This window comes from Salvelinus fontinalis, chromosome 16, assembly GCF_029448725.1.
Source record: "Salvelinus fontinalis isolate EN_2023a chromosome 16, ASM2944872v1, whole genome shotgun sequence".
NCBI classification, from domain to species: Eukaryota; Metazoa; Chordata; class Actinopteri; order Salmoniformes; family Salmonidae; genus Salvelinus; species Salvelinus fontinalis.
In genome coordinates, this window is record NC_074680.1 from 1,255,829 (window position 1) to 1,281,892 (window position 26,064).

The window sequence follows — 26,064 nt, forward strand, 5'->3', positions numbered from 1 at the left end:
GTATTGAAAAGTAAGGATAATTAAAAAAAATGTAAATCAGCGATTGCATTAAGAACTAATTTGTCTTTCGATTCCTGTCAACCCTGTATTTTTTAGTCAAGTATATGATTAGCTATTGATTAAACTAGATCACTCAAAGATGGCGACCGACTTTACCAGGCTTGTTTTGCTACTATTTTCATTGTATAACCACGTTTTTTTATGGCTAAATATGCACATTTTCGAACAAACTGTATATGTATGTTGTAATATAATGTTACAGGAGTGTCATCTGAAGGATTCTGAGAAGGTTAGTGAAAAAATTAATATATTTTGGCGATGATATGATATCGCTCTCTTTGGCTAGAATCAGTGCTCGGGTAACGTTTGCGTATGTGGTATGCTAATATAAAGATTTATTGTGTTTTCGCCGTAAAACACTTAGAAAATCTGAAATGTTGTCTGAATTCACAAGATCTGTGTCTTTCCATTGCTATGTGCTGTGTATTTTGAACAAATGTTTTATGATGTGTAAATGGGTAATACACGTTGCTGTCTGTAGTAATTCTAGGAGCTTTGGTGAGATTTGTGATGCTGGCTGCAATGGCAAACTATGATTTATACCTGAAATATGCACATTTTTCTAACAAAACCTATCCTATACCATAAATATGTTATCAGACTGTCATCTGATGAGCTTTTTTCTTGGTTAGTGGCTATCAATATCTTAGTTTAGCCGAATTGGTGATAGCTACTGGTGTTGAGAAAAAATGGTGGACAAAGAAAAGGGTGTCTTTTGCTAACATGGTTAGCTAATAGATTTACATATTTTGTCTTCCCTGTAAAACATTTTAAAAATCTGAAATGGTGACTTGATTCACAAGATCTGTATCTTTCATTAGGTGTCTTGGACTTGTGATTTAATGATATTTAGATGCTAAAATTTAAATGTGACGCTATGCTAGCGATGCTAATCAGTGTGAGGGGGGTGGGGGGGATCCCGGATCCGGGTTTCAGAGGCAGTAAAAGTTAATGAGGGATTTACCATCACCAAATGGACAGGCTGAAATCAACACCAACGAGTGATGAAGAGGAACCACTATCTCTGCTCGGCCATCCCGAGTTCAACAAGCCAGTCAATTGGACATTTCTGTAGTACATTAGAGCGTGTCAAATTTGTGATGGGAAATGCCCATTGTAAGACATTGAAAATGGACAGTTTGCATTTGTCCATTTCCAATGTATTTAATGAGAGATTTTCCCTCATCAAATAGACAGGCTGAAATCAACACCAACGAGCGATGGAGGAGAAGCACTATGACTGCTCGGCCATCCCGAGTTCAACGAGCCAGTCAATTGGGCATTTCTGCAGTATACTAGAGCATGTCCAATTCGTGATGGTAAATGCCCATTGTAAGACATTGCAAATGGACAGTGTACAATTGTAAATTTCCAATGTATTTAACGAGGGATTTAACCTGTTGGGGATGGGGGCGCTGTTTAGACTATTTATGCTAATGTGGCTAATTTTTTAAACGGCTTCCCACAAAATCCTTGATCGTACAATATGCATATTATTATTATTATTGGATAGAAAACAGTCTATAGTTTCTATAGGAGTTGAAATTTTGTCTCTAAGTGGAACAGAGCCCATTCTACAGCAATTTCCCTGACATGGAGTCAGATTTGAGAAATGTTGGCCACTTTTCTGAAGTCAGTTAAAAGGGCACTGTCGTTGCTATGACTATACGGACACTTCTTACGTCTTCCCCTGGATGCCTTTACGTGATGACGATTCCAACGGGGTCGATTGCTCGTTCACAGGCCCTACAAATGAAAAAAACCTTTAGCTAGCAAGTCTTTTCTTGCTGCGTAACGCGCGTGGAAGACACCGACCCTCTCCTGTTCCAAGCGTTAGTTTAGCCTGTTATATTTCTCCGGTCATCTTTTCACTCGTTATAGGAGTTACAAACATCATGAAGTAGTTAATTTAAAGCGTTTTATAGCAATTTATATCCGTTTAGTGCGATTTTGGGACATTTATTTTTGCAACGATGTGAAAAGTTGGGCACGCTTTTCAGTTCATCCCGAACGCAGTTGACATTTCCACATGGCAAGAGGACAGCTTTCCACCAAAAGACGATTTCTCCCAAGAAAGGATCCTTTGCCCAAGATACTGATGGAAGAACAGCTCAAGGTAGGACATTTTTATTATGATAAATCGTGTTTCTGTCGAAACATTTTAGTGGCTTAGGACGCCATGTTTTTTGACGTAGCTTCGCTTGGCGCAAACTGTATTGAAAAGTAAGGATAAATTAAAAAATGTAATAACGCAATTGTATTAAGAATTAAATTGTCTATCAATCCCTGTCCACCCTATATTTTTTAGTCACGTTTATGAGTATTTATGTATAAGAGTAGATCACTGTCTAAGTGGCGCAAGGACAAATTCTGACCAGCTGAGTTACATTTCACATTGTCTAACCATGATTTTGGTGGCTAAATATAAACATTTTCGATCAAACTGTATATGCATGTTGTAATGTGATGTTACAGGAGTGTCATCGGAAGAATTCTGAGAAGGTTAGTGAAAAAATTAATATCTTTTGGCGATGTTGACTTTTATCGCTCACTTTGGCTAGAATCAATGCTGGGCTGCTAATTGCTATGTGCTAAGCTAATATAACGATTTATTGTGTTTTCGCTGTAAGACACTTAGAAAATCTGAAATATTGTCTGTATTCACAGGATCTGTGTCTTTCGATTCGTGTATGCTGTGTATTTTTACGAAATGTTTGATGATTAGTAGTTAGGTAAACACGTTGCTCATTGTAATTATTCTAGTCCATTTGTGATGGTGGGTGCAATTGTAAACTATGAAGTCTACCTGAAATATGCACTTTTTTCTAACAAAACCTATCCCATACCATAAATATGTTATCAGACTGTCATCTAATGAGTTTTTTTGTTGGTTAGGGGCTATAAATATCTTAGTTTAGCCGAATTGGTGATGGCTACTGGTGTTGGTGGACAAATAAAAGATGGTGGATTATGCTAATGTGTTTTTAGGTAATAGATGTACATCTTTACATATTGTGTCTTCCCTGTAAAACATTTTAAAAATCGGAAATGTTGACTGGATTCATAAGATCTGTGTCTTTCATTAGCTGTATTGGACTTTAATGTGTGAAAGTTAAATATTTAAAAAAAATATTTTTTTTGAATTTCGCGGCACTGGTTTTTCAGTGGGGGGGGGGGGGGTGTGCCGCTAGCGCCACGCTGATCCTAGACAGGTTAAAGTACATAAACCTACGGTGTGAGGAAAAATAGAACCAGCCATTTATCTATCGTAATTTACGAGAAATCGTACAAATTCTGTTTGATGATGGTTAACTTCTTGCGACTACAGGGGGTGCTGTTTTCTCATTAGCATAATTGCATTACAGATTAAACGGCTTCCTACTAAATTCATTATCGTACAATATGCATATTATTACTATTATTGGATAGAAAACAGTCTCTAGTTTCTATAGGCGTTGGAATTTTGTCTCTGAGTGGAACAGAGGTCATTCTACAGCAATTTCCCTGACATGGAGTCAGATTTCACACATTTTGGCCCCTGATCTGGAGTCAGTTTTAAGGCCACTGTTATTGCTATGAGGATACGGACACTGCTTACGTCTTCCCCTGGATGCCTTTACGTGATGACGATTTGAATGGTGTCGATTGCCCAATCACAGCCCCTATGAAACAAAAACACGTGTAGGTAGGAACTTTTTCCCAGATGCGTAATGCGCGCGGAGGACACTGAACGGCTCTTCTTCCAAGATTTAGTGTAGCCAGTTATATTTTTCCGTACATGTTTCTACTCGTTATAGGAGTTAAAAACATCATAAGGTAGTTCATTTAAACCGTTTCATAGCAATTTATATCTGTTTAGTGCAATTTTGAGGCATTGCTTGTTGTGCACTTTGACGCGCTGGCCACATTTCGGGCTCCCGGTCGTACGTTAGTGGGCATTTCGAAGGACAAGTGGACATCTTTCGATCAATATATTTTTTTTGAATTTCGCGGCACTGGTTTTTCAGTGGGGGGGGGGGGGGGGGGGTGCCGCTAGCGCCACGCTGATCCTAGACAGGTTAACATCACCAAATGGACAGGCTGAAATCAACACCAACGAGCGATTGGAGAGTGTCCATAATACATATGCTATATTGTCAATGTAAACATGCTCTTCTGCATTTTGACTGTGTCCATTGCCAATTTATATCCATAAGGACTTCCCATTATGAAATTGACATGGAGAATCAACATCAAAGGGAACTTCTTACTGTCACGCCCTGGCCTTAGTTAGCTTTGTTTTCTTTATTATTTTAGTTAGGTCAGGGTGTGACATGGGGGATGTAGGTGGTTTTGTCATGTCTAGGGTTTTTTTATGTTTATGGGGGGTTGTCTAGTCTAGGTGTTTGTATGTCTATGGCTGCCTAGATTGGTTCTCAATTATAGGCAGCTGTTTATCATTGTCTCTGATTGGGAACCATATTTAGGCAGTCATATTCATTGGGTATGTCATGGGTGATTGTCTATGTGTAAGTTGACTGTGTCTGCACTTGTTGATTATATAGCGTTACGTTAGTTTGTTATTTTGATAGTGTGTTTAGTGTTCTTCGTTTCGTTAAATAAATAAGAAGAATGTATCTATATCACGCTGCGCCTTGGTCCTCTTCTCTTCCACCATACGACGAACGTGACAGAATAACCCACCATCAAAGGACCAAGCAGCGTGAAAGAGAGGCTGGGGAATATTGCCGCCCCAAGGCAGAGCTGGAGGCAGCAAAAGCCGAGAGGCGGCGTTATGAGGAGGCTGCACGAAAGCGCGGCTGGAAGCCAGAGAGACACCCCCAAAAATGTATTGGGGGGGAGGCACACTGAGTGTGGCTGAGCCAGGTAAGGGAGACCTGAGCGTACTCCCCGTGCCGTGAGGAGCCGAGGATGGAAACAGAGCCAGTCGGGGTGGAATTGGAGGTGAACAAGGGGAGTGAAGCAGAGACTGTGAATGAATTAATATGGAAATTGGAGGAGAGTGAAATGAGGGTTTTGCTGTGTTGGTGCATAAAGTACGGCATCCGCTTGAAGGAGCGTGTGCGGGATTTGATGTCACCTGAGTCAGCTCTCCATACTTGTCCTGAGGTGCGTGCTAGCCGTCTGGTGAAGACTGTGCCAGTCCCACGCACCAGGCCTTCTGTGCGCCTCCCTAGCCCTGCACCTCCTGTGGAAGCCCCACGCACCAGCTCTCCTGTGGCAGCCCCACGTACTAGCTCTCCTGTGGCAGCCCCACGTACTAGCTCTCCTGTGGCAGCCCCATGCACCAGTTCTCCGGTGCCGGTGCCACGAACCAGGCCTCAAGTTCCAGCACCCCGCACTCGCCTTGAGGTGCGTGTCCCCAGCCCAGTACCACCAGTGCCAACACCACGCACCAGGCTTCCTGTGCGTCTCCAGAGCTCTGTACACCCTGTTTCTCCTCCCTGCACTAGCCCTGAGGTGCGTGTTCCCAGCCCGGTACCACCAGTTCCGGCACCACACACCAGGCCTACTGTGCGCCTCAGTCATGAGCTACCCCTCAGTCATGAGCTACCCCTCAGTCATGAGCTACCCCTCAGTCATGAGCTGCCCCTCAGTCATGAGCTGCCCCTGTCCGGAGCTGCCCCTGTCCGGAGCTGCCCCTCAGTCCGGAGCTGCACCTCAGTCCAGAGCTGCCCATCAGTCCAGAGCTGCCCCTGTCCAGAGGCTCCCCTCAGTCCAGTGGGGTCATTTAGGAGGGTCGCCGTTCCTAGGAGGCCACCAAAGCGGGTAATGACCATGGTGGAGTGGAGTCCACGTCCCCTACCCGAGCCACCGCCGTAAGAAGGTCCACCCGGACCCTCCCCATATGTGGTTCAGGTTTTGCGGCCAGAGTCCGCACCTTTGGGGGGGAGTACTGTAACGCCCTGGCCTTAGTTATCTTTGTTTTCTTTATTAAAAGCTCCAAGAAGGCGTAGCAGTCGGACGTGTGTTTGTCTTGTCTTGTCCCGTCTTGTTCCGCGTAAATAGTCCTCGTATTTTTTGTATACATTTCGTATATATTTTAATTTCACTTTCCATCTTGGAACTGAATATACATTCCCGCAACCCGCCTCACCCAATGTGGTACGGATCTGCTATTTTTTATACTTTAGAACCGTAACCCCAATCAGAAGCTAGCCAGATAACTAGCTACTAGCTAGTAGTCAGTTAGCCACTGCTGCGGTCTTCGCCCTTAACTCGGACACCAGCCAGCTTCAGCTCGGGCAAATACCTGCCAGTCTGCAGGCGCGATATCAACCCAGAGAATATAGGACTGCTTTTTCTCTACCACATCACCGGATTCCTGACGCAAGCTCTGGACAATTACACCGGATCATCGTCGCTAGCTAGCTGCAACCAGGTGGCTACTACTGGCTAATACCTCTGTCCCGAAACAAGCACCAGTTAGCCTTGAGCTAGCCTCGAGCTAGGCCCATCTGCCGGCTAGCCGAAGAGGCCTACCAGCGAATTATTGGGCTACAATACCTCTTTTGCCAATTGGACTAGACCCTTTATTGCCGACACGGAGCCCCGCCGATCCATCACGACTTGTCTGCCGACGTAATTGTCCGAGGTGGTTTCAACAGGCTTTTCCATTGCGACGTTTCTGAATACCCATCTGCTAATTATTAGCTGTCTTATCGGCTGCTATCTAAATAAATATACCGGACAATTTTTTTTTTCTTCTTTTTCCTGGGTCACTATATCTATTTTGCCAATTGGATCGATCCCCTCTACCACACGGAACCCCACTAATCTACCGACGGAAACGAGGTGACAAAAAATAAAAAAATAAATAAAAACAGACCTCCATCCTATGTTATCTTGCTACCGATAGCCAGCTACCCGGCCAGCTGTCTGGATCGCCGTGCCCCCAACCAACCTCTACTCACTGGACCCTTATGATCACTCGATTAAGCATGCCTCTCCTTAATGTAAATATGCCTTGTCCATTGCTGTTCTGGTTAGTGTTTATTGGCTTATTTCACTGTAGAGCCTCTAGCCCTGCTCACTATATATCCAACCTCTCAGCTCCACCACCCACATATGCGATGACATCACCTGGTTTCAATGATGTTTCTAGAGACTATATCTCTCTCATCATCACCCATTACCTAGGTTTACCTCCACTGTATTCACATCCTACCATACGTTTGTCTGTACATTATTCCTTGAAGCTATTTTATCGCCCCCAGAAACTTCCTTTTACTCTCTGTTCTAGACGTTCCAAACGACCAATTCTCATAGCTTTTAGCCGTACCCTTATCCTACTCCTCCTCTGTTCCTCTGGTGATGTAGAGGTGAATCCAGGCCCTGCAGTACCTAGCTCCACTCCTATTCCCCAGGCGCTCTCTTTTGATGACTTCTGTAACCGTAATAGCCTTGGTTTCATGCATGTTAACATTAGAAGCCTCCTCCCTAAGTTGGTTTTGTTCACTGCTTTAGCACACTCTGCCAACCCAGATGTTTTAGCCGTGTCTGAATCCTGGCTTAGGAAGACCACCAAAAATTCTGACATTTTCATCCCTAACTACAAGATTTTCAGACAAGATAGAACGGCCAAAGGGGGCGGTGTTGCAATCTACTGCAAGGATTGCCTGCAGAGTTCTGTTTTACTATCCAGGTCTGTTCCGAAACAATTTGAACTCCTACTTTTAAAAATCCACCTCTCTAAAAACAAGTCTCTCACTGTTGCCGCCTGCTATAGACCACCCTCTGCCCCCAGCTGTGCTCTGGACACCATATGTGAACTGATTGCCCCCCATCTATCTTCAGAGCTTGTGCTGCTAGGCGACCTAAATTGGAACATGCTTAACACCCCAGCCATCCTACAATCTAAGCTTGATGCCCTCAATCTCACACAAATTATCAATGAACCTACCAGGTATCACCCCAATTCCGTAAACACGGGTACCCTCATAGACATCATCCTAACCAACTTGCCCTCCAAATACACCTCTGCTGTTTTCAACCAAGATCTCAGCGATCACTGCCTCATTGCCTGTATCCGTAATGGGTCAGCGATCAAACGACCTCCACTCATCACTGTCAAATGCTCCCTGAAACACTTCAGCGAGCAGGCCTTTCTAATCGACCTGGCCGAGGTATCCTGGAAGGATATTGATCTCATCCCGTCAGTAGAGGATGCCTGGATATTTTGGGGCATGAATAAGCATGCCCCATTCAAGAAATTTAGAACCAGGAACAGATATAGCCCTTGGTTCTCTCCTGACCTGACTGCCCTTAACCAACAGAAAAACATCCTATGGCGTTCTGCATTAGCATCGAACAGTCCCCGTGATATGCAACTTTTCAGGGAAGCTAGAAACCAGTATACACAGGCAGTTAGAAAAGCCAAGGCTAGCTTTTTCAAGCAGAAATTTGCTTCCTGCAACACAAACTCAAAAAAGTTCTGGGACACTGTAAAGTCCATGGAGAATAAGAACACCTCCTCCCAGCTTCCAACTGCACTGAAGATTGGAAATACTGTCACCACCGACAAATCCATTATAATTGAGAATTTCAATAAGCATTTTTCTACGGCTGGCCATGCTTTCCACCTGGCTACCCCTACCCCGGTCAACAGCACTGCCCTCCCCTCTGCTACTCGCCCAAGCCTTCCCCATTTCTCTTTCTCCCAAATACAGTCAGCTGATGTTCTGAAAGAGCTGCAAAATCTGGACCCTTACAAATCAGCCGGGCTAGATAATCTGGACCCTTTCTTTCTAAAACTATCTGCTGAATTTGTTGCCACCCCTATTACCAGCCTTTTCAACCTCTCTTTCGTGTCGTCTGAGATTCCCAAAGATTGGAAAGCAGCTGCGGTTATCCCCCTCTTCAAAGGGGGAGACACTCTAGACCCAAACTGCTACAGACCTATATCTAGCCTACCCTGCCTTTCTAAGGTCTTCGAAAGCCAAGTCAACAAACAGATTACCGACCATCTCGAATCCCACCATACCTTCTCCGCTATGCAATCTGGTTTCAGAGCTGGTCATGGGTGCACCTCAGCCACGCTCAAGGTCATAAACGATATCTTAACCGCTATCGATAGGAAACAGTACTGTGCAGCAATAGTCATTGACCTGGCCAAGGCTTTTGACTCTGTCAATCACCACATCCTCATCGGCAGACTCGACAGCCTTGGTTTCTCTAATGATTGCCTCGCCTGGTTCACCAACTACTTCTCTGATCGAGTTCAGTGTGTCAAATCGGAGGGTCTGTTGTCCGGACCTCTGGCAGTCTCTATGGGGGTGCCACAGGGTTCAATTCTTGGACCGACTCTCTTCTCTGTATACATCAATGATGTCGCTCTTGCTGCTGGTGAGGTTCTGATCCACCTCTACGCAGACGACACTATTCTGTATATTTCTGGCCCTTCTCTTGACACTGTGTTAACAACCCTCCAGGCGAGCTTCAATGCCATACAACTCTCCTTCCGTGGCCTCCAATTGCTCTTAAATACAAGTAAAACTAAATGCATGCTCTTCAACCGATCGCTGCCTGCACCTGCCCGCCTGTCCAGCATCACTACTCTGGACGGCTCTGACTTAGAATATGTGGACAACTACAAATACCTAGGTGTCTGGTTAGACTGCAAACTCTCCTTCCAGACTCACATCAAGCATCTCCAATCCAAAGTTAAATCTAGAATCGGCTTCCTATTGCGCAACAAAGCATCCTTCACTCATGCTGCCAAACATACCCTTGTAAAACTGACCATCCTACCAATCCTCGACTTCGGTGATGTCATTTACAAAATGGCCTCCAAAACCCTACTCAATAAATTGGATGCAGTCTATCACAGTGCCATCCGTTTTGTCACCAAAGCCCCATATACTACCCACCACTGCGACCTGTACGCTCTCGTTGACTGGCCCTCGCTTCACACTCGTCGCCAAACCCACTGGCTCCAGGTCATCTACAAGACCCTGCTAGGTAAAGTCCCCCCTTATCTCAGCTCGCTGGTCACCATAGCAACGCCCACCCGTAGCACGCGCTCCAGCAGGTATATCTCTCTGGTCACCCCCAAAACCAATTATTCCTTTGGCCGCCTCTCCTTCCAGTTCTCTGCTGCCAATGACTGGAACGAACTACAAAAATCTCTGAAACTGGAAACACTTATCTCCCTCACTAGCTTTAAGCACCAGCTGTCAGAGCAGCTCATAGATTACTGCACCTGTACATAGCCCATCTATAATTTAGCCCAAACAACTACCTCTTTACCTACTGTATTTATTTATTTTGCTCCTTTGCACCCCATTATTTCTATCTCTACTTTGCACCTTCTTCCACTGCAAACCAACCATTCCAGTGTTATTTTTTTTACTTGCTATATTGTATTTACTTCGCCACCATGGCCTTTTTATATATTTGTATTTATTTATTTATTTATTTATATATATATTTTGTTTGCCTTCACCTCCCTTATCTCACCTCACTTGCTCATATTGTATATAGACTTATTTTCACTGTATTATTGACTGTATGTTTGTTTTACTCCATGTGTAACTATGTGTTGTTGTATGTGTCGAACTGCTTTGCTTTATCTTGGCCAGGTCGCAATTGTAAATGAGAACGTGTTCTCAATTTGCCTACCTGGTTAAATAAAGGTGAAATAAATAAATAAATAAAAAATTACTTTAGTTAGGTCAGGGTGTGACATGGGGGATGTAGGTGGTTTTGTCATGTCTAGGGTTTTTTTATGTTTATGGGGCGTTGTCTAGTCTAGGTGTTTGTATGTCTATGGCTGCCTAGATTGGTTCTCAATTAGAGGCAGCTGTTTATCATTGTCTCTGATTGGGAACCATATTTAGGCAGCCATATTCATTGGGTATGTCGTGGGTGATTGTCTATGTGTAAGTTGCCTGTGTGTGCACTTGTTGATTATATAGCGTTACGTTCGTTTGTTATTTTGATAGTGTGTTTAGTGTTTTTTGTTTCGTTAAATAAATAAGAAAAATGTATTTATATCACGCTGCGCCTTGGTCCTCCTCTCGTCCACCATACGACGAACGTGACACTTACTTCCTATGACTTCTTATGATCAAACATGACAAATAGACCTTCTACGTTGATTCAGGGCTTAACATAGTGTTATATATAATTTTGTCAGTATATATGCCATTTTGACATTTCTTATGCCATTTGGACATGGTTCACTGATCTCATAGGGTTTGGAAGCCGACTTCCTATGATCATATATGGCAAAATGGACAAACTCAATAAAATAAGACAAATGTTTATCCATACGGTTACTACATATATATAATTGACCAATTATTTTTTTTTTTATTCACCCTTGGGACCTGACTTTGTGACCATTTCCAATATAAAAATCTACGGTGGAGCGTGATCACCCCCTATGAGATTTTTGTTTATTTCACTTGGCATTTGTAATGTTCCGGTTGCAATATGGTTTTGAATGCCATCCATTTGAGTGCTATTTACGATTGTGTATATGGTTCGCCCAATGCCAATAAGTTGCCATTCAATTTTGTCAATTTCATGGGGGTCTTCCCTTACCTTACTGATGAGCTCAGTGACTTCCAATGTTGCACCGTCATAGGATGCCACCTTTCCAACTAGTCAATTCGTCAAATATCTGCCCTGTTAGAGCTGCCCTGGTCAACTGTAAGTGCTTTTATTGTGAGGTGGAAACCTCTAGGATCAACAACGGCTCAGCCCAAAGTGGTAGGCCACACAGGCTCACAGAACGGGACCGTTGAGTGCTGAAGCGTGTAGAGTTAAAATATTGTCTGTCCTCGGTACTCTCACTACCGAGTTCCAAACTGCCTCTGGAAACAACGTCAGTACAAGAACTGTTCATCGGGAGCTTCATGAAATTGTTTTTCATGGCCGAGCAGCCTCACAAAAGCCTAAGATCACTATGCGCAAAGCCTGACATCGGCTGGAGTGGTTTAAAGCTCGCCGTCATTGGAATCTGGAGCAGTGGAAATGCGTTCTCTGGAGTGATGAATCTAGCTTCACCATCTGGCAGTCTGACGGACTAATCTGGGTTTGGCGAATGCCAGGAGAACACTACCTGCCCAAATACATAAATACAACTGTAAAGTTTGGTGGAGGAGGAATAATGGTCTGGGGATTTTTTCATGGTTTGGTCTAGGCCTCTTAGTTCCAGTGAAGGGAAATCTTAATGCTACAGCATACAATGACTTTCTATCCGAATCTGTGCTTTCAACTTTGTGGCAACAGTTTGGGGAAGCCCCTTTTCTGTTTCAGCGTGACAATGCCCCTGTGCACAAAGCGACGTCCATACAGAAATGGTTTGTCGAGATCGGTGTGGAAGAACTTGACTGGCCTCCATAGAGCCCTGACCTTAACCCCATTGAACACCTTTGGGATGAATTGGAACGCCGACTGCGAGCCAAGCCTAATCTCCCAACATCAGTGTCCGAACCTCACTAATGCGCTTGTGGCTGAATGGAAGCAAGTCCCCGCAGCAATGTTTCAACATCTAGTGGAAAGCCTTTCTAGAATGGAGGCTGTCATAGCAGCAAAGGGGGGACCAACTCCATAATAATAACCATGATTTTGGAATGAGATGTTCGATGAGCAGGTGTCCACATACCATACTTTTGGTCATGTAGTGTATCTACAGTATGTGGTGACCTTCATTACCCAATATCCATATTGAAGTCTAATAGTCAATCGGTATTGCTCCGTGTACAGTAGGTTGGAGTACTTTGAAATCCCTCAATTTGATGTGTTCATTGATGACATTGATTGTTTCAACCTCATTGCATTAGTTAGCTAGGAGGATCTACGTGTTCATGGAACGACAATCACGACTCAAGGAACACAAAGCAAGCACAACTGATATTTGTTTTGAATATTCACCAATGGCACAGAAGTCCCTGGAAATTTAACATCACGTCTTGCTAGTGTTAAACGGATTTCCTGACTCTCTGTGATCATTTAGGATCCCATGGCACTTATCGTAACAGTAGGGTTGTCCTTGCTGTGTTCCCAACCTGGCCTCGTTCCATCATGGCCACCTAATCATCCTTTGGTTCACCCAGGTGGGTGCTACACATTGGTCGTGGATGAAGTGACTTCTCTCTTACTATGCTTTGAGCTACTGGACTAAATAACCCAATCAAATATTATTAAATTATTATAACATAGCAGAAAAAGGTCCATCTTTACACGAAAGAGAGAGAGAGAGAACACATACTAAAAGTGTTCAAGCAGCTTTAATAATCAAACATTGTTATTATTTGTCCTTTGTCTAAGACCCCGATCATCGATAACTTCAATACTTCCCCGCTGTGACAGTACATACATGAATCATATAGTGCAGAGAGTTTACCTCCGCATCAGAAGGCTTGCGTTTTCACTCGGCACTACTGTGGTGTACTTCATTATTCATTCTTAATTGCCTTTTCCATAACCGGGAGGACAGCGCGTTGCCTCGTGAGATCTATACGAGGGGCTTTCAACACACAAATCAAATGTTTAATCATGCGCTACCTTGGGATAACACCGCACTTTGGATGTTCTCAGAGAAATTAAACCCTCTAGAAATGTCACTTAACTAAGAGACTCCATTCCGAGACTACTGGGATGTTTTTTCCTGTAAAGTTCCACAAAAGTTCGTAAGAGTTGAATGTTGGTCAGTTTTCACAAAGCATTCTACATGCCGCCAACGAATGAAGTGTCAAATGTATGTAATCAAATCAAATTGTATTTCTCACATACACATGTTTAGCAGATGTTATTGCGGGTGTAGCAAAATGCTTGTGTTTCTAGCTCCAACAGTAAAGTAATATCTAACAATTCACAACAACACACACAACCTAAAAGTAAAAGAATGTAATATAAAATGATATAATATATAAATATTAAGATGAGCAATGTCGGAGTGGCATAGACTAAAATACAGTAGAATAGAATACAGTATATACATATGAGATGAGTAAAGCAATTTTTTAAAACATTATCAGTGACTAGTGTTCCATTATTAAAGTGACCAGTGATTTCAGTTTCTGTATATGGGGCAGCAGCCTCTAAGATGCAGAGTTACGTAACCGGGTGGAAGCCGCCTAGTGATAGCTATTTAACAGTCTGATGGCCTTGAGATAGAAGCTGTTTTTCAGTGTCTCGGTCCCAGCTTTGATGAACCTGTACTGACCTTGCCTTCTGGATGAAAGTGGGGTGAACAGGCAGTGGCTCGGGTGTTTGTTGTCCTTGATTATCTTTTTGGCCTTCCTGTGACATCAAGTGCTGTAGGTGTACTGGAGGGCAGGTAGTTTTCCCCTGGTGATGCGTTGGGCAGACCACACCACCCTCTGGAGAACCCTGCATGTCTTATGTCTTACTCACATCGGCCACGGAGAAGGAGAGCCCACAGTCCTTGGGAGCGAGCCACATCAGTGGCAATGTGTTATCCTCAAAGTGGGTGAAGAAGGTGTTTAGCTTGTCCGGAAGTAAGACGTCGGTGTCCGCGACATGGCTGGTTTTCCCTTTGTAGTCTGATTGTCTGTAGATCCTGCCACATACGTCTCATTTCTGAGCCGTTGAATTGCGACTCCACTTTGTCTCTATACTGATGTTTTGCTTGGTCGATTGCCTTACGGAGGGAATAACTACACTGTTTCTATTTGGCCATATTCCCAGTCACCTTTCCATGGTTAAATGCAGTTGTTCGCGCTTTCAGTTTTGCGCGAATGCTGCCATCTTTCCACGTTTTTGGTTAGGGTAGGTTTTAATAGTCACGGTGGGTACAACATCTACTATATACTTCCTGATAAACTCAGTTACCATTTCCGTTTATTCTTCAGGGTTATTTTCAGAGGCTACCCGGAACATATCCCAGTCCGCGTGATCAAAACAATCTTGAAGCGTGGTTTTCGATGGGTCAGACCAGCGTTGAAAAGTCCTTAGCATGGGTACTTCCTGTTTGACTTTCTGCCTATAGGGAGGGAGGAGCAAAATGGAGTCGTGATCAGATCCGGTAGAGTTTCCCTCAAATTTACTTTGTTAAAATCCCCAGCTACAATAAATGAGCAATTCAGTTAAGAACAAATTCTTATTTACAATGACGGCCTACCCCAGCCAAACCCGGTCGACACTGGGCCAATTGTGAGCTTCCCTATGGGACTCCCAATGACGGCCGGATGTAATTCAGCCTGGATTTGCACCAGTGACTGTAGTGACGCCTCTTACACTGAGATGCAGTGCCTTAGACCTCTGCGCCACTCGAAAGCCCTAAAAGGTATTGGGATCAGAAACAGAGGTTGATTGCTAACTTTTCTAATGAATAGTCATTGGCTATTTCCCAATTATATCTCCTTCTTCCCAAAGTGTGCACTTGTTCACTTTCCTTCACTGATCTGAAAGGAAATAAATTGTATAAGAAATATGGTGGAAGCTCCCACTAGCCCATGCCTCCACCAATCTTATACCTTTAGATTTGTGGGAAGTAGTGAACAAGTGTACAAAAAATAATCAAAAAATAGATATTATTGGGATACATGCCAATATATCAGGGCTTGTATCTCCTGTAGTAATGAAAGATCAACTTTTATTTGTCAAATGCGCCGTGTAGACCTACGTGATATGCTAACTTACAAGCCCTTAACCAACAATGCAGTTTTAAGAAAAATACATGTTAATTAAAAAATAAATATGTAAAAAATAAGAAATAAAATAATAATTAAAGAGCATCAGTAAAATAACAATAGCGAGGCTATATACAGGGGTACTGGTACAGAGTCAATGTGCGAGCGCACCGGTTACTCGAGGTAATTGAGGTAATATGTACATGTAGGTAGAGTGACTATGCATAAAGAGTAAACAGAATAGCAGCGTAACAGGGGGTGGGGGCAATGCAAATAGTCTTGGTAGCCATTTGATTAGCTGTTCAGCAGTCATATGGCTTAGGGGTAGAACCTGTTGAGAAGCCTTTTGGGCCTAGAATCGGCGCTCCGGTACTGATTGCCGTGCGGTAGCAGAGAGAGCAGTTTATGACTTGGTTGGCTGGAGTCTTTGACAATTTTTAGGACCATCCTCTGACAACACCTGGTATAGAGGTCCTGGATGGCTGGGCCGTACGCACTACTCTCTGTAGTGCCTTGCAGTCGGCGGCCGAGCAGTTGCCATACCAGGAAGTCATGCAACCAGTTAGCATGCTCTCAATGGTGCAGCTGTAGAACTTTCAGGGGGAATAGGTTTTGTCGTGCTCTCTTCACAACTGTCTTGGTGTGCTAGGACCATGAGAATTAGTTGGTGATGTGGACACCAAGGAACTTGAAGCTCTCAACCTGCTCCACTATAGCCCCATCAATGAGAAAAGGGGCATGCTCGGTCCTCCTTTTCCTGTAGTCCACAATCATCTCCTTTGTCTTGATCACATTGAGGGAGAGGTTGTTGTCCTGGCACCACACGGCCATGTCTCTGACCTCCTCCCTATAGGCTGTCTCATATTTGTCAGTGATCAGGCCTACCACTGTTGTGTTAACGGCAAACTTAATGATGGTGTTGAAGTCGTGCCTGGCCATGCAGTCATGAGTGAACAGGGAGTACAGGTGGGGACTGAGCACGCACCCCTGAGGTGCCCCCGTGCTGAGGATCAGCGTGGCGGATGTCTTGTTACCTACCCTTACCAGGGTCCTTGCCAGGGTCCTTAGCTTAGTGATGAGCTTTGAGGGCACTATGTTGTTGAACACTGAGCTGTAGTCAATGAATAGCATTCTCACACAGGTGTTCCTTTTGTCCAGGTGGGAAAGGGCAGTGTGTAGTGCAATAGAGATTGCATCATCTGTGGATCTGTTGGGGCAGTATGCAAATTTGAGTGGGTCTAGGGTTTGATGTGGGTGGGTTGATGTGGGCCATGACCAGCCTTTCAAAGCACTTCATGGCTATAGACATGAGTGCTACGGGTCGGTAGTCATTTAGGCAGGTTCCCTTAGTGTTCTTGGGCACAGGGACTATGGTGGTCTGCTTGAAACATGTTGGTATTACAGACTCAGATAGGGAGAGGTTGAAAATGTCAGTGAAGACACTTGCCAGTTGGTCAGCGCATGCTCGGAGTACACATCCTCGTAATCCGTCTGGCCTAGCGGCCTTGTGAATGTTGACCTGTTTAAAGGTCTTACTCACATCGGCTATGGAGAGTGTGATCACACAGTCGTCCGGGAACAGCTGTTGCTCTCATGCAGTGTTTCAGTGTTACTTGCCTTAAAGCAAGCATATACAGTTGAAGTTGGAAGTTTACATACACCTCAGCCAATTACATTTAAACTCAGGTTTTTCACAATTCCTGACATTTAATTCTAGTAAGAATTCGCTGTCTTAAGTCAGTTAGGATCACCACTTTAGTTTAAGAATGTGAAATTTCAGAATAATAGAAGAGAGAATGATTTATTTCAGCTTTTATATCTTTCATCACATTCCCAGTAGGTCAGAAGTTAACCCACACTCAATTAGTATTTGGTGGCATTTCCTTTAAATTGTACTTGGGTCAAATGTTTCGGGTAGCCTTCCACAAGCTTCCACAATAAGTTGGGTAAATTTTGGCCCATTCCGCCTGACAGAGCTGGTGTAACTGAGTCAGGTTTGTAGGCCTCCTTGCCCACACATGCTTTTTCAGATCTGCCCACAAATTGTCTATAGGATTGAGGTCAGGGTTTGTGATGGCCACTCCAATACCTTGACTATGCTGTCCTTAAGCCATTTTGCCACAACTTTGGAAGCATCCTTGGGGTCATTGTCCATTTGGACGACCCATTTGCGATGAAGCTTTAACTTTATGACTGATGTTGCTTCAATATATCCACATAATTTTTGTTCCTCATGATGCCATCTATTTTGTGAAGTGTACCAGTCCCTCCTGCAGCAAAGCACCCCCACAACATGATGCTGTCAACCCCGTGCTTCACGGTTAGGATGGTGTTCTTCGTTTTGCAAGCCTCCCCCTTTTTCCTCCAAACATAACAATGGTCATTTTGGCCAAACAGTTATATTTTTGTTTCATCAGAACATAGGACATTTCTACAAAAAGTACAATCTTTGTCCCCATGTGCAGTTGAAAACCGTAGTCTGGCTTTTTTATGGCAGTTTTGGAGCAGTGGCTTCTTCCTTGCTGAGCGGCCTTTCAGGTTATGTCGATATAGGATTAGTTTTACTGTGGACATAGATGCTTTTTTACCTGTTTCCTCCAGCATCTTCACAAGGTCCTTTGCTGTTGTTCTGGGACTGATTTGCACTTTTTGCACCAAAGTATGTTCATCTCTAGTAGACAGAATGCTTCTACTTCCTGGGTGGTATGACAGCTGCATGGTCCCATGGTGTTTATACTTGCGTACTATTGTTTGTACAGATGAACGTGGTACCTTCAGGCATTTGGAAATTGCTCCCAAGGATGAACTAGACTTGTGGAGGTCTACAATTCTTTTTATTAGCTGATTTTCCCATGTCAAGCAAAGAGGCACTGAGTTTGAAGGTAGACCTTAAAATACATCCACAGGTACACCTCCAATTGACTTAAATTATGTCAATTAGCCTATCAGAAGTTTCTAAAGCCATTACATCATTTTCTGGAATTTTCCAAGCTGTTTAAAGGCACAGTCAACTTAGTGTATGTAAACTTCTGACCCACTGGAATTGTGATACAGTGAATTATAAGTGAAATAATCTGTCTGTAGACAATTGTTGGAAAAATCACTTGTGTCATGCACAAAGTAGATGTCCTAACCAACTTGCCAAAACTATAGTTTGTTAACAAGAAATTTGTGGAGTGGTTGAAAAACGAGTTTTAATGACTCCAACCTAAGTGAATGTAAACTTCCAACTTCAACTGTAAGTAATTTTGCTCATCTGGCAGGCTTGTGTCACTGGGCAGCTCACAGCTGTGCTTCCCTTTGTAGTCTGTAATAGTTTGCAAGTCCTCCCACATCCGACGAGCGTTGGAGCCGGTGTAGTACGATTAGTCCTGTATTGACACTTTGCCTGTTTGATGCTTCGTCGGAGGGCATAGCAGGATTTCTTATAAGCTTCCAGGTTAAAGTCCCACTCCTTGAAAGCGGCAGCTCTACCCTTTAGCTCAGTGCGGATGTTGCCTTCAATCCATGGTGCTGGTTGGGGTATGTACATACAGTCACTGTGGGGACGACGTCATCGATGCACTTATTGATTAAGCCAGTGACTGATGTGGTGTACTCCTCTAAGCCATTGGAAGAATCTCGGAACATATTCCAGTCTGTGCTTGTAAAACAGTCCTGCAGCTTAGCATCTGCTTCATCTGAACACTTTTTTATTGTCCGAGTCACTGGTGCTTCTAACCTCTTGACCTTAGGGGTGAGATTATTATATACACTGCTCAAAAAAATAAAGGGAACACTTAAACAACACAATGTAACTCCAAGTCAATCACACTTCTATGAAATCAAACTGTCCACTTAGGAAGCAACACTGATTGACAATAAATTTCACATGCTGTTGTGCAAATGGAATAGACAAAAGGTGGAAATTATAGGCAATTAGCAAGACACCCCCAAAAAAGGAGTGATTCTGCAGGTGGTGACCACAGACCACTTCTCAGTTCCTATGCTTCCTGGCTGATGTTTTGGTCACTTTTGAATGCTGGCGGTGCTCTCACTCTAGTGGTAGCATGAGACGGAGTCTACAACCCACACAAGTGGCTCAGGTAGTGCAGTTCATCCAGGATGGCACATCAATGCGAGCTGTGGCAAAAAGGTTTGCTGTGTCTGTCAGCGTAGTGTCCAGAGCATGGAGGCGCTACCAGGAGACAGGCCAGTACATCAGGAGACGTGGAGGAGGCCGTAGGAGGGCAACAACCCAGCAGCAGGACCGCTACCTCCGCCTTTGTGCAAGGAGGTGCACTGCCAGAGCCCTGCAAAATGACCTCCAGCAGGCCACAAATGTGCATGTGTCAGCATATGGTCTCACAAGGGGTCTGAGAATCTCATCTCGGTACCTAATGGCAGTCAGGCTACCTCTGGCGCGCACATCGAGGGCTGTGCGGCCCCACAAAGAAATGCCACCCCACACCATGACTGACCCACCGCCAAACCGGTCATGCTGGAGGATGTTGCAGGCAGCAGAACGTTCTCCACGGCGTCTCCAGACTCTGTCACGTCTGTCACATGTGCTCAGTGTGAACCTGCTTTCATCTGTGAAGAGCACAGGGCGCCAGTGGCGAATTTGCCAATCTTGGTTATTCTCTGGCAAATGCCAAACGTCCTGCACGGTGCTGGGCTGTAAGCACAACCCCCACCTGTGGACGTCGGGCCCTAATACAACCCTCATGGATTCTGTTTCTGACCGTTTGAGCAGACATATGCACATTTGTGGCCTGCTGGAGGTCATTTTGCAGGGCTCTGGCAGTGCGCCTCCTGGCACAAAGGCGGAGGTAGCGGTCCTGCTGCTGGGTTGTTGCCCTCCTACGGCCTCCTCCACGTCTCCTGATGTACTGGCCTGTCTCCTGGTAGCGCCTCCATGCTCTGGACACTACGCTGACAGACACAGCAAACCTTTTTGCCACAGCTCGCATTGATGTGCCATCATGGATGAACTGCACTACGTGAGCCACTTGTGTGGGTTGTAGACTCCGTTTCATGCTACCACTAGAGTGAGAGCACCGCCAGCATTCAAAAGTGACCAAAACATCAGCCAGGAAGCATAGGAACTGAGAAGTTGTCCGTGGTCTCCACCTGCAGAACCATTCCTTTTTTGGGGTGCCTTGCTAATTGCCTATAATTTCCACCTTTTGTCTATTCCATTTGCACAACAGCATGTGAAATTTATTGTCAATCAGTGTTGCTTCCTAATTGGACAGTTTGATTTCACAGAAGTGTGATTGACTTGGAGTTACATTGTGTTGTTTAAATGTTCCCTTTATTTTTTTGAGCAGTGTATATTTTTTTTTAAATAACGTTCCCAAGGTAAATGGACTATTTCTCAGGTCCAGATGGTAGAATATGCATATAATTTACAGATTAGAATAGAAAACACTCCAAAGTTTCCAAAACTGTCAACATATTGTCTGTGAGTATAACAAAACTGATTCTGCAGGCGAAAACCTGAGAAAATCTAACCCGGAAGTTATTATTTTTATCTGTGAGTCCTGGCACGTCTTTCTTCAATTTAAAGGGGTATCAACCAGATTCCTTTTCCAATGGCTTCCTCAGGCTGTGACCAGGCTTTAGACATAGTTTCAGGCTTTTATTTTGAAAAATGAGCGAGATTTTTCAAAACTAGTCAGTTGTCCTCTGATTAGTTCCTGCGCGCGAGAGTTAGCTCTCCCTTTTATTTTTCTCTCTTATTGAATAGGTTACGGTCCAGTTGAAATATTATCGATTATGTTTGTTAAAAACAACCTGATGATTGATTATAAAAAACATTTGACATGTTTCTACGACCATTACGGATACTTTTTGCAATTTTCGTCGAACGGAACGAGGCTTTGGTTTTCTGAACATAACGCGCAACCCAAATGGCGTTTTCTTGTTATTAAAGTCATATTTATCGAACAAAAAGAACATTTGTTGTGTAACTGGGAGTCTCGTGAGTGCAAACATAAGAAGATTATCAAAGGTAAGCGATTAATTTTATTGCTTTTCTGACTTTCGTGACCAAGCTAATTTGGGGCTAGCTGTTCTAGGATTGATTGATACACTCTCAAAAGCTTGGAATTCTTTCGCTGAAAAGCATATTTTCAAAATATGACACGATAGGGGGATTAACAACAAGCTAAGCTGTGTTTTGGTATATTTCACTTGTGATTGCATGATTATAAATATTTTTAGTAATATTTTGCGCCCTGCAATTCAGCGGTTGTTTAGGAAAATGATCCCGTAAAAGGGATCCGTAGCGCAGAGAAGTTACGTTTTTACTTGTAAGCAGGAATCAGGAGGATAGAATTATGGTCAGATTTATTTTACAATAGACGCAGCATGCTCATATAACACAATACACGTATTACCTACTTATGTGTAACAAAGTGAATCACTGAACAGTACTAAAGCTATTGTTTCCTTATCCAAGTAATTATTGGATATCCACATGAAAAGCTACTATAGATTTTCATATGTTTCTGTTATTTCATGCGCTGATTAAGGCTCTTTAGCTGAGACATTAGTCGCATACATCCACATCAACACATTTGTGTAGTCTGATAGAAAAATTAAGATATTATAGTTCAGAATTTCATGGAGATACTCTAAATGGCTCATGCTACAAAAGGCACCCATTAATATAATAACATTGTGTGGGCTGCTTGTTTGAGCTGGGGTACCTCCTGAGACAGACCGACACACCGCATAATTAAGCATGGGGTCTTGTCTATTTGGCTGTGTATTTCTTCCTCTATGGGATTAATAGCATCTGATGAAAACCGTAGGGTTGAGCGCTCTACACCACATGCTGAGGGCTCATGTGCGTTGGAAAGTCATTTTCACTATGACAGTTGTGGCTCAGATGATGCGGTTCCTAGAAGCATGTTACTGGTGATAACACTACACTGGTGGGCACAATGTCATACTGGAATCACCTAAAATGAATTTTTGAAAACACTGGCCATCGGAAAGTGACATGAAGTCAGAAACAACAAAGCAGAACATATCTTACAATCAAGTCCAATGGACAGTAAATCATTGATTTTGTATTTCATGATTATTTAATGCATGTCGATAAACATATTTTAACACAGAAAAGTAATTCAGACGATTCCTTAGTAATACTCAATGTTATTCATTTACCCTCCCTGGGTAATTGCTTTGCTGTTGCAAATTAATGAGCAATGGAAATGTAAGCTGTCCGACTGAGATCTGGAAGAAACCAGTCATTTTACAACAACGCTGCTCCAGATGAAAAAACCCAGAGCTTTAGACAGTGCCTTCAGAAAGTATTCACACCCCTTAACTTTTTTCCAAATTGTGTTGTGTTACAGCCTGAATTTAAAATGAATTACATTTAGATGTTGTGTCATTGATCTACATACAATACCCCATATTGTCAAAGTGGAATTTTGTTTGTAGAACATTTTCGAAATTAATAAAACATGAAAAGCTGAAATGTCTTGAGTCAAGTTCAGGAGTAAAAATGTGCGTAACAAATCACATAGTTGTTGCATGGACTCATTCCATATTCAGTAATAGTGGATCACATGATTTCTGTGAACTCAGCATTCTGTGGCTCAGCATTCAACACCATAGTACCCTCCGAGCTCATCATTAAGCTCGGGGCCTTGGGTCTGAACCCCACCCTGTGCGACTGGGTCCTGGACTTCCTGAAGGGCCTCCTTCAGGAGAGTACAGGGAGTAGGTAGGAAACATCACCTCCACTCCGCTGATCCTCAACATTGGGGCCCCACAAGGGTGTGTGCTCAGCCCCCTCCTGTACTCCCTGTTTACCCATGACTACGTGGCCAAGCACGCCTCCAACTCAATCATCACGCTTGCAGACGACACAACAGTAGTAGGCTTGATTACCAACAATGACGAGACAGCCTACAGGGAGGAGGTGAGGGCTCTGGGAATGTGGTGCCTGGAAAACAACCACTCACTCAACGTCAACTAACAACAAAAGAGATGATTGTTGACTTCAGGAAACAGCAGAGGGATCACCCCCCTATCTACATCAACAACACTGCATGGAGAAGGTTGAAAGTTCCTTGGCGTACACATCATTGACTAACTGAAATGGGCCACCCACACAGCCAGTGTGGTGAAGAAGGCGCAACAGCGCCTCTTCAACCTCAGGAGGCTAAAGAAATGTTGCTTGTCACATAAAACCTTCAAACTTTTACAGTTGCACAATTGAAAGCATCTGGCTGTATCACCGCCTAGTACGGCAACTACACTGCCCGCAACCGCAAGGATCTTGCGGTTTGCCCAATGCATTACCGGGGGCAATAAATTATTCTCTCTACTATTATTCAGACATTTTACATATTTAAAATAAAGTGGTGATCCTAACTGATCTAAGACAGGGAATTTTTACTGGGATTAAATGTCACGAATTGTGAAAAACTGAGTTTAATTGTATTTGGCTAAGGTGTATGTAAACTTCCAACTTCAACTGTACGCTGCTGCTCCTTTCTGTTTATTATCTCTGCATAGTCACTTTACCCCTACCTACATGAGCATATTACCTCAATTACCTTGACTAACCCGTACCCCTGCACATTGACTCTGTACCGATACCCCTTGTATATACAGTGCATTCAGATAGTATTCAAACCCCTTGACCTTTTCCACATTTTGTTACGTTACAGCTTCATTCTAAAATGGATAACATTAAATGTTTTCCTCATCCATCTAATGACAAAGCGAAAACAGGTTTTTAGAAATGTTTGCAAATGTATAAAAATTTCTAAACAAAAATACCTAATTTACATAAGTATTCAAACCCTTTGCTATGAGACTCGAAATTGAGCTCAGGTGCATCCTGTTTCCATTGATCATCCTTGAGATGTTTCTACAACTTGATTGGAGTCCACCTGTGGTATAGTCAATTGATTGAACATGACTTGGAAAGGCACACACCTGTCTAATATATATATATGTATGTATGTATGTATATATATATTTAACTAGGCAAGTCGGTTAAGAACAAATTCTTATTTACAATGACGGCTTAAGGTCCCATAGTTGACAGAGCATGTCAGAGCAAAAACCAAGCAATGAGGTTGAAGGAATTATCCGTAGAGCTCCGAGACAGGATTGTGTCGAGGCACAGATCTGGTTTTGATTAGAGCCAGTTTGCGCTGTTCAGTGAAGGGAGTAGTACACAGCGTTGTATGAGATCTTCCGTTTCTTGGCAATTTCTTGCATGGAATAGCCTTCATTTCTCAGAACATTTCTCTTGTGTTTCAGAAGAAAGTTTTTTTGGCCATTTTGAGCATGTCATCGAACCCACAAATGCTGATGCTCCATAAACTCAACTAGTCTAAGGCCAGTTTTAATGCAGAACAACAGTTTTCAGCTGTGCTAACATAATTGCAAAATGATTTACTAATGATCAATTAGCCATTTAAAATGATAAACTTGGATTAGCTAACACAATGTGCCATTGGAACACAGGAGTGATGGTTGCTGATAAATGGGCCTCTGTACGCCTATGTAGATATTCCATAAAGAATCTGCCATTTCTAGCTACAATAGTCATTTACGACAATGTCTACACTCTATTGCTGATCAATTTGATGTTATTTTAAATGGACAAAAAATGTGCTTTTCTTTCAAAAACAAGGACATTTCTAAGTGGCCCCAAACTTTTGAACGGTAGTGTAGATGGGTAAGAAAAAAATATATATTTAATCCATTTTGAATTTAGGCTGTAACAAAAGAAAATGTGGAATAAGTCAAGGGATATGAACACTTTCTGAAAGCACTGTATACAGCATTCGTAACTTGGAACTCCAACATGTTCAGCGCCAGTCTATTTAAACACATTTGTAGAAATGCCGGGATAAGAATGAATTCCTATAAACTGTGGGTGGGTGGAAAACGGTTGAGCCACCCGTCCGCCACATTCATTGGACAGAGAAAAGCTGTAGCTATACTGAGGAAATTATATTACTTCTTGGTCTGTACAGGAGCAGGTTGAAAAGACTAGCACTGAATGTGCCTGGTGAGCAAATCAGATAAACATATCCTATTATTGTATTCTTAAGAGGTGATGAGTTCTATTCAGTCCTTTGAGCAAAATAATATCTCAACCCAACTCTGAGCATGATTTCAATATCGCATTCCCCCAGTAAACCAATAAGCAACAGCAGATCTCCATAGTGTCCGCTCTCGGTTATTAAACAATTCAGAATCCGGTACTTGCATAAGAGGTAAATCTCAAAGGGCTATGATACGTCGGCCATTAAAAAGGTAAAGTATTGCTGAGGGGGTTCATTGGTATTCAATTTCATGTGTTTACGAAGGTTTACGATTGAACACATAACTTACTGTAACTGCATTCAGCAATTACAGGCCCGCTTTTCCAATT

The 26,064-nt window shown here is 43.1% G+C and overlaps 1 protein-coding gene across 10 annotated transcripts in view; it reads right to left on the reverse strand.

Moving 5' to 3' along the window:
• Positions 1 to 26,064, reverse strand: part of LOC129812510 (leucine-rich repeat and fibronectin type-III domain-containing protein 2) — a 277,699-nt gene that overhangs the window by 15,833 nt on the left and 235,802 nt on the right. The window lies entirely within an intron of this gene.